This window comes from Aotus nancymaae, unplaced genomic scaffold, assembly GCF_030222135.1.
Source record: "Aotus nancymaae isolate 86718 unplaced genomic scaffold, 86718_ANA_hifiasm-v0.15.2.pri h1tg000006l, whole genome shotgun sequence".
Lineage (NCBI taxonomy): Eukaryota > Metazoa > Chordata > Mammalia > Primates > Aotidae > Aotus > Aotus nancymaae.
Window position 1 is genome coordinate 28,010,969 of NW_026988417.1, and position 10,192 is coordinate 28,021,160.

Genomic DNA, 10,192 nt, shown 5'->3' on the forward strand with positions numbered 1-10,192 from the left:
GTATTGGAATTTAGCAATCACTATTTCACTGAAATCATCTTGAAAAGCATATTTTTATAAATGCCTGCTTAGGTCTTGAACGACTGCTCATTCTTAATGTCATAGGGTCTAAGGGTTTAAACGTGGGCATAGAAGTGACACACTTGTACACAGAGAGTTGCAAATATGCAAGTATGTGGCAACCATAAAGCAGAAACAAGTGAAGCAAAAATGTGTAGAACTAGGTATGAGAAACCTAGCCAGGCTGGGCCTGTGGGGATGATCAGCTCACCTGGTAGCACACCCGGGGAACTCAACACTTTGGGTTGTACTCAATCTTAGTTTCCTTTACTCATATCCTTTCTTCTTAAGCAAGGTATGGACCATTTTTTAAAAATCCTACCAAATAATTAACTTATTCCACTGACTGTCGAGACTCTGAAATAACCATGATTTTTTTGAAACTTAAATTCAAGAAATTTGCTCAAAATACTTATTTTTTTTTAACTCCAGTATCAGAGTTTTCCTGAGTAGCACACACAAGACCCAAATCTGTAAAATGTGAGAAACTTTTTGCCTTAAAACATACCCTATAATTACCCCCTTTTAGAAGATTTAGGTTGTTACATGTAATTTTCATAAAGTACAAAATTAAAGTGACTTTCATATTTTGCTATCAGTCAGTTTGAAACCTTTATTTACAAGGCTGTACATCATAAAGTGAGCTCAGGAACAAAACACAATCCTTCAACTTGACAAGAAAATCAGCCAGCTCAATAACATTTTATTTTGCTTATTTCATCCTTAGAACTAGGTAAACAGTATTATATTCTTGGAATACGTTGTAGTCATTAACACTTTTGACACTGAAATGTATATTTAAATACAGAAGTGTCACTCAAACACTCAAAATAATATCTTTTATTAAAGCTTTATTACCTAGATATTAAGAATAAGAATTAAAAACTTTTTCAGAAACTTTTAGATTTTAGCTCTTGGTTCAACCAGCTCTTATTCTGCAATAAATTGGAAGAAAATATCCTTTAGATGAAGGATATGGAAGTCACCCTTTACCTTCTCGGATGGCTAAAAAGTGTTTTCTATTACATTTTAGGTTAACTGTTTGCTGCAAATAATAAAAAGAACACATGTATCCACCATCAAGCTTACCAAAGAAAATAACTATAGATCCTTAATGTACACTTTTCTCATTATCTTTCCCTTCAAATCCCTCAGGGGCACCAGTACCGCTAATTCTGTATTTATTATTCCCTTGAGTTTTTGAAATGTTTTACTATGTTTGTACCTATCCCTTAAATTAAACTATTCAATTACACATGATTTTAATATTTATGTAAATGATACCATGCTAAGGTAGTCTTATGAAACTTGCAATTTACCTGATTCAAATTTGTATTTATGTGCTCATCTAGTTGATTCATATAGCTAAAGTTGATAAAAATTTTAAAATTGCTGATTATACAATATATTTACCATTATCTGGTTGATTATGTTTGAGGATTTTATTGTTTTTCTCATTAAAAATAATTCACTATACATGTTTCTATATGTGATTGCCATTGCCCTGACTGATGATTTTTCTGGATATATTAAAATGGCATATAAATTGAATCAGAATTGAGTTTTCATGAATTTGAGAACAAGGCAAAGATGACTGTTCCCTTATTCTTATTTAAAAATTTTACTGAAGTTTCTAATTTCTGTAATAAGGAAAGAATAAAAAATAATAAAGACAGGAAAAAGGAAGGAAAATGTCTTATATGCAGATTTGTGTACCCATTAAATTCCAAAGATGTTAAAAAAACAGCTACTGGAATTCAATATTGAATTTAGCAAGATCAGAAAATGCAAGGTTATTATCAAAGAATCAATTGTATTTCAATGTGAAAACATGGAACAATTGGATATTTTTAAAATTGTATTTTCTGTAATGTCCCAAATATAAAATACCTAGAAATAACTTCCACAAAATCAAATCCAATAAATTTTCTCTGAAAGTTATAAACAGTACTGAAATAAAATTATAAATGAATAAGTGGAAATATAGATGAAGTTAATGGGGTGCAAGCTACACAATTATAATGACAATTCTCTCAGATTGATCTATTATAAATTCAACACATACCAATAAAAATTCCATCAAGATTGTTCAATGTGAAAACTGACAATGTGATTCTAAAATTTAGAAAGCACATAGAATTATCCAAGCAAATTTAAAAATCACAATATTGTAGGACTAACAGTACCTGATCTTATTACTTACTATACAGCTACCATAATCAAAGTATTTGGACATTGGCAAAAACATAGCCAAATAGATAACTAAAACCGAATAGAGATTTTATGACAAAGATGCTAAGACAATGGAGATCTATTCAAATAATGTCACTAGATCGACTGGATATATACATATATATACACACACAAACACATACACACACACACAGATACGTATATATACACATATATCTCTCACTATATATGTTTATATCTATATATAGACATATATGTATATATATCTATACATATATGCATACATATATGTATAGATATCTATACATATATGCATACATATATCTATATATATCTATATATACATATATACACATATATCTATATATAAATATCTATATATACATATATCTATATGTATACATATATACATTTATCTATATGTATACATATATACATTTATACATATATATACATATTTATATCTTTGTGTCTAATATATGATATATATAATCTTTGTATGTGTGTAATTATATATATATATATACACACACACACAGAGAAAAAAAAACAACTCTTACATTACACCATACAAAGCAAATGTAATGGATCATAGATTAAAATATAAAACCTACAACTTAAAGCATAAATCTTCAAGAAAAAAATCACAGGAGACTGAGGCGGGTGGATCACGAGGTCAAGAGATTGAGACCATCCTGGTCAACATGGTGAAACCCCGTCTCTACTAAAAATACAAAAAATTAGCTGGGCACAGTGGCGCGTGCCTGTAATCCCAGCTACTCAGGAGGCTGAGGCAGGAGAATTGCCTGAACCCAGGAGGCGGAGGTTGCAGTGAGCCGAGATCGTGCCATTGCACTCCAGCCTGGGTAACAAGAGCAAAACTCCGTCTCAAAAAAAAAAAAACAAAAAAAAAAAAACACAGGAGAAAATCTTTATAACTTTGGCTTAGCCAAATATTTCAAAGAAGAAAAAGAGCAAAAAAACTACAAAAAGAAACTCTTGAAAGTCATCAAAATTCAAACTTTTTGCTCTTCAAAACACGTAACTAAGAAAATAAAAGTAGCATACCATAGACTGGGTGAAAATATTGATAACATATATACTACAGATAAATTTTTTGCAGAATTTGTAAATACTTTCCTAATTCAATAAAAAGATACACAATTCATTAAAGATAGTCAAAAGACTTTATCAGACCCTTCTTTAAGAAAAATACACAAGTCAATCAGGACAGGAGGAAATCAAATTGTCTCTATTTGCAGATGACATGATTGTATATTTAGAAGACCCTATCATCTTCTCTGAAACTGATAAGCAACTTCAGCAAAGTCTCAGGATACAAAACCAATGTCCAGAAATCACAAGCATTCCTATACACCAATAACAGACTTAAAGAGAGCCAAATCAAGAATGAACTGCCATTCACAATTGCTACAAAGAGAATAAAATACCTAGGAATACAACTAACAAAGAACATAAAGAACTTCTTCAAGGAAAACTACAAACCCCTGCTCAATGAAATAAGAGAGGAAACAAACAGATGGAGAAACATTTCATGCTCATGGTTAGGAAAAATCAACATCATGAAAATGGCCATACTTCCCAAAGTAATTTACAGATTCAATGCTATCCCCATCAAGCTACCAATGACCTTATTCACGGAACTGGAAAAAACCACCTTAAACTTCATATAGAACCAAAAGAGAGCCTGCATATCCGAGTGAATTCTAAGCAAAAAGAATAAAGCTGGAGGTATCACGCTACCTGACTTCAAACTATACTACAAGCCTACAGTAATCAAAACAGCATGGTACTGGTACCGAAACAAAGATATAGACCAATGGAACAGAACAGAGGTCTCAGAGGCAATGTCACACATCTAGAACCATCTGATCTTTGACAAACCTGACAAAAACAAGCAAGGGGGAAAGGATTCCCTGTTTAATAAATGGTGTTGGGAAAACCGTCTAGCCATGTGCAGAAAGCAGAAACTGGACCCTTTTCTGACACCTTACACTAAAATTAACTCCAGATGGATTAAAGGTTTAAACATAAGACCTAACACCATAAATACCCTAGAAGAAAATCTAGGCAAAACCATTCAGGGCATAGGCATAGGCAAAGACTTCATGACTAAAACACCAAAAGCATTGGCAACAAAAGCCAAAATAGACAAATGAGACCTAATCAAATTCCACAGCTTCTACACAGCAAAAGAAAGAGTCATTAGAGTAAATCAGCAACCAAGAGAATGGAAAAAAATTTTTGCAATCTACCCATATGACAAAGGGCTAATATCCAGAATCTACAAAGAACTAAAACAGATTTACAAGAAAAAAACAAACAAGCCCACTAAAAAGTGGGCAAAGGATATGAACAGACACTTTACAAAAGAAGACATATATGAGGCCAATAAACATATGAAAAAATGCTCATTATCGCTGGTTATTAGAGAAATGCAAATCAAAACTACATTGAGATAACATCTCACACCAGTTAGAATGGTGATTATTAAAAAATCTGAAGACAACAGATGCTGGAGAGGATGTGGAGAAATAGGAATATTTTTACACTGTTGGTGGGAGTGTGAATTAATTCAACCATTGTGGAAGACAGTGTGGCGCTTCCTCGAGGACCTAGAAATAGAAATTCCATTTGACCCAGCAATCCCATTACTGGGTATATATCCAAAGGATTACAAATCTTTCTATTATAAGAACACATGCACAGAAATCTTCATTGCAGCACAGTTTACAATAGCAAAGACTTGGAACCAACCCAAATGCCCATCAATGATAGACTAGACAGGGAAAATGTGGCATATATACACCATGGAATACTATACAGCCATAAAAAACGATGAGTTTGTGTCCTTTGTAGGGACATGGATGAAGCTGGAAACCATCATTCTCAGCAAACCGACACAAAAACAGAAAATCAAACACCATGTGTTCTCACTCATAGACAGGTGTTGAACAATGAGAACACATGGACACAGAGACAGGAGCATCACACACTGGGGTTGGTTGGGGTAAACTAGGGGAAGGACAGCAGGGTGTGGGGAGTCGGGGAGAAATGCCAAATATAGGTGATGGGGAGGAAGGCAGCAAACCACACTGCCATGTATGTACCTATGCAACAAGCTTGCATGTTCTTCACATGTACCCCAAAACCTAAAATGCAATAAAAAAATATATATATATACACATATATACACACACACACACAAACACACACACACACGTCATCAAGGAGAACATGAATAATTAGTCACCATTATTAGTCAACAAAGAACTGTAAACTTAAATCAATGTAAGATATTATTATATGTCTATTATGATAGCTAGAGTGGAACATTCCACATATTGGCAAGGATCAAGGCAATAGGCTGTTTGTTTGTTTGAAACAAGGTCTCACTCTGTCTCCCAGACTGAAGTCCATTGGAAAGATCATGCTCACTGCAACCTCCACCTCCCAAGTTCAAGATATCTTCCTATCTCAGCCTCCCAGGTAGCTAAGACCACAAGCATGGGCTACCATGCACAGCTAAATTTTTGTATTTTTGATAAAGACAGGATTCCTCCACATTGTCCAGGCTTGTCTCAAACTCCTGTCCTCAAGTAATCCTCCCACCTCAGCCTCCCAAATTGTTAGGATTATAGGTGTGAGCCACCCCACCCTGCCATGGGGACAACAAGTTTCAATTTAAACACGTTCATACCATTTGACTGGAACAATTGACTCCTAGATATTTATCCAAGAGAAACAAAAACATATATCCATACAAAAGAGAAACTGTACAGAAATATTTATAGCAGCTTTATTTTCAATAGCCTAAAAGTGTAAACAAATCAAATGTCTATAAACTATATATATTTTTATTATGGAAAGATATTCAGCAGTTAAAAAAAGTGGAAAAACAACATGAATCTCATAATGTAACTGATAATGGAAAGAAATTAAGCAAAAAAAAGTGTATATATTTAAAATTACATGAAATGCGAACTTGTTTAGAATGACCTAAAGCAGATTAGTTATCAACCACATACAGAGGTAGAGGAAGGACTGGAATTAGAGGCACAAAGACAGCTTTTTGGGGTGATGAAAATATTTGGTAACTCAATTATGATGATGGTTTTTCAAGCATACACATATGCTAAGACTGATCAAATTGTATAATTTAAATATATGCTGTATTTCAATTGGCCTTCAAAATGTCATTAAAATAGATAATAGTTTGATACTGATAGGAATGATGTAAGAATATATACAGAGTTGCAAATGGTAAAAGAAAAACTCTGTTTCTTTTTTTACAGATTCATAGTTTTCATCCATAATATGGATCATATTTCTTCCATCAAAATATGATAGGTAATACAGGTATAAAATATATTACACCTATGCCCTGAATTATGTTTATTTTTATATATCTCTCCTATCATATTAATCTACTGTCTACTTGTATACCTAGTAGATAGTAGATTAAATTTACTTAATGATTATTTATTAAGTGTTACTCTATCCCAGAGAGTATTCTAAGCACTAGGAGATAACATAACATTTTATAATAATAACAAATTTTATATATAAAACATAAATTTTAATATATAAATATCTTCCTATATGTAATTGTTTAAAACTAAAATATATGAAGTAGAATTATAGGCCCCATTGTTGAATAAGTAAGTCAGTGAATGAATAAATATAAATTTATCTTAAGAATCCAAGTCCACATTTGTAAGTCCCCTTTATTTTTATCTATGCTATAGAATTGCTTCCAATATGAAGTAATAGAAAGTGCAACTAACATAACTTAAATAAAGAATGTTTACTTTTGTCATAAAATGAAAAATTAGAGTGAGGCAATTGCTGTCCTTGCATCTGTCATCTGGGTTCCTTCTGTCCTTCACATTTACCAGCCTTAACGTATTTCATTTGTTTCCTTTCTTGTTGCTTTACAGTCACAACAGAGGTGTTTTTGTGTCAGCATTTAGAAAGTGGGGCTTAAAATTACCAATATGTTATTTGCCTCTGTCTCTGTTGACACCGAAACCTCTGGATACATAGACACAGGAATCAGATGGAGCTGAAAACGTCACCTTTGTTTTTAATAATCCTGATGAGGTAACATGTCTTGGAGCTGTGGCTACATGAATTATCTAAACTGTGCTTGTTCCATTAGACACACAACCATATGATGTTCCAAGCACAGCTAGACTTTTTGAAGGCCTCCCTTTCAAGGAAAGATTTTACTATGGTATATTTGCCCTCTGAATAAGCAGAGAAAAGCTTTGTCCTGAGGACAAATTCTCCAAAGTCTAAACTATACATGCTCATTTTCTTTCCTCAATCTCTGTTAGTACAGGAAGCAGAGAGAGGAGACAAGAAATGGATATTTACAATCAAAATAACAATGAATCTGAAATGGAATATAAAAGTTTTGTGACCTTGGGCATTTTGGACAGCCTCTCTGAACATTATTTGTCTGGAAAAATAAGAACTACATGCTCTATGATAATCTTTTTATTGTTGATAAGTTCAAAGGAGGCACCATGCATACAAATACATACATACTATATATATTTATAGACAGAGAGAATATAATTACAATTCAGAGGACATAGCATATTTGTATATACATATATAGGCAAACATATACACATATATGTATGTGACAGATTTAGAAATATGTGCTCTGAATTGTAATTCCAAAAATGTGATTATGACAAAATTACCCTAACCAAGAAGAAAGAGCTCATGGGCTCAAAATTTTGTGAGTAAGTAGTCTTGGTTTTCTTTGTAACAAAAGGCTAAGCCCAGAACTAACCCAATTGCATTGAAAATACTGACCTTTTGAGCCAAATTGTTAACAAATGAGAAAATACAAATTACCTCAAGCATTACACACACACACACACACACACACACACATCAAGGAGGGTGAATGATGCTTTATTTCAGACAAACTAAATATACCTTCATAGGTAACTCACAGGGTAAGCAATTTTATACCCATTTTTATCTATCATTTAAAAGATCATTTACCCTGGAGAATACTATAGTCCTAAGCAAATTTTTAAAAAGATTACTTCTTATTAAAATTGTAATAACCTGCCAATAATCAAATTTAGTTTGGGATTTTTTTTTTTTAATTTCCCCTAAGAGAAAAGATTAACTTAACTTTTCTTTTATACCCACTCTATCCTCCTCTCTCCACTGTACTTTGGCTGCTTTAGGATCTGCTATTTAATTTTTATTCTATGTCTAAGAAACAGAAAATCATCAAAAAAATTAAAGCTGATATACTGGTTTGTAATGATGAATATGAAGTTTTCCATAAGCTTACATATAATGAGTGAGGATGTGCCTGAAAACATGGGTAAATTAATCCATCTCATGCAAGAAGCAGACTCCAGGATGAGGCTATATTTACAGGAGATTTAGTAAGAGAAAAGCCCATGAGGGAGCCTCAGGAGGAACCCTGAGGAGGATAGGAGAATCTTCAGGCAGTGGTAAGTGTCTGCCTCTTAGGAAGAAGAAAGGGAAAAGGGAAAATCATAGAGAGTTGTGCAGTTCTAAAAGCGTTTGGGTGGGCTGACAGATTGTCCCTGTGCCCGAGTTGCAGGATAGAAAAGTCTGATGGTTTTCATAGAGAGCCTTAATTCATATCTCTATTGAGTTTAGTCATTGGCTGGAAACAGCTTAGGGAAAATTGTAGCTTCAGTGTGAACTTGGTGAGAGATTTCAGAGTGAAGCAGCTGAAATGAATTTCATAGAAATTCTGTCCTCTATCCTGTCCCCTAAGAGGTGTGGACCACTTTTCGGAACCAGAATTTCCAGCCTTGCAGACTCAAGTCATGTAGATGGAAAATACAATTTCCAAGCATGTCTTTGGGAGTCAAGGTAAATGTGATCACGCTTGTTTCTACTCCTTGATTCTAATGCATCCTGCCTTTTGAGGATACAGAATTATATAGAGGCCTATTGTTCCCAGGTTTCAGGGTGCAGAGGAGATTTAGCTTGCTCCCCGGTGGGCTCCAGGCTCTTGGTATCTTGCTCTCCCAAGAATGGGAGAGTAGACCACACCAGGCAGGTGTGATGCACTTGTAAGTAAATATCAGACCCCAAAGAGTTTTTGCAGAAAGTGATTTATTAAGGCAAAGAAAGAGAAAAAGGAGGGAGAAGAAGATGAGAGAGAGAAAGCTTCCACGAGGATTGTGGAAGAGCACCCAAGTATGGAATCCAACTGGATGTAGAGACAGGAATTTTTAACCTGGGAGCAATTCCCACTTCCTCCAAGCCCCTGGCCAATGAAAAGCGTTCCTTTAAACTTCCACTGGAGTGATTGACTTTGATCCTTTTCCTGCACCTGCCAAAGTTAAATGGAGATGGTTAAGTCTCCCAGATGGAGACATGGGGGAAGGCACGTAGGGCATGTCACTGGGAAGTTCCTGCCCTAGAAGCTACACCCCCTTGTGGACCTGGGAAGAGAACTCATTCCCTCAGTCCTCACTCTGAACAGGAAAGTCCAACTACTATTGGAACATGGGCATCAATTGCTCTATAGCTACTTCCTACTGAAATGGGACATAGAAGGGGCCCTGCAGTTGAGGTTTTCTGCATTCTGATTCAGGAGAGCTTAAGGGAATATTGCTTAGGATTGGCTTTCTCTCTATGGCAGAACTTTTCCATCTGGAAGATCATAGTTAAACCAAGTCTAGGGCCCCAAAATAGCTAATTGCAGGCCCCACAATCCTAGGGGCATTTTCCTATAATGGAGAATGAGGTTGGGGGAGGAGGCCCATGTCCTGAGGGTATTGTTCCGGCCTCAGCCCTGCAGCCCTGCCTTCTTTGAATTGTGCACTCTGATGGTCCCTCCCTGGAAGTTTACCCTTTTGGGGCAGTTATAATCTGGCCTGTGCAAATTGGACTTTTGCTA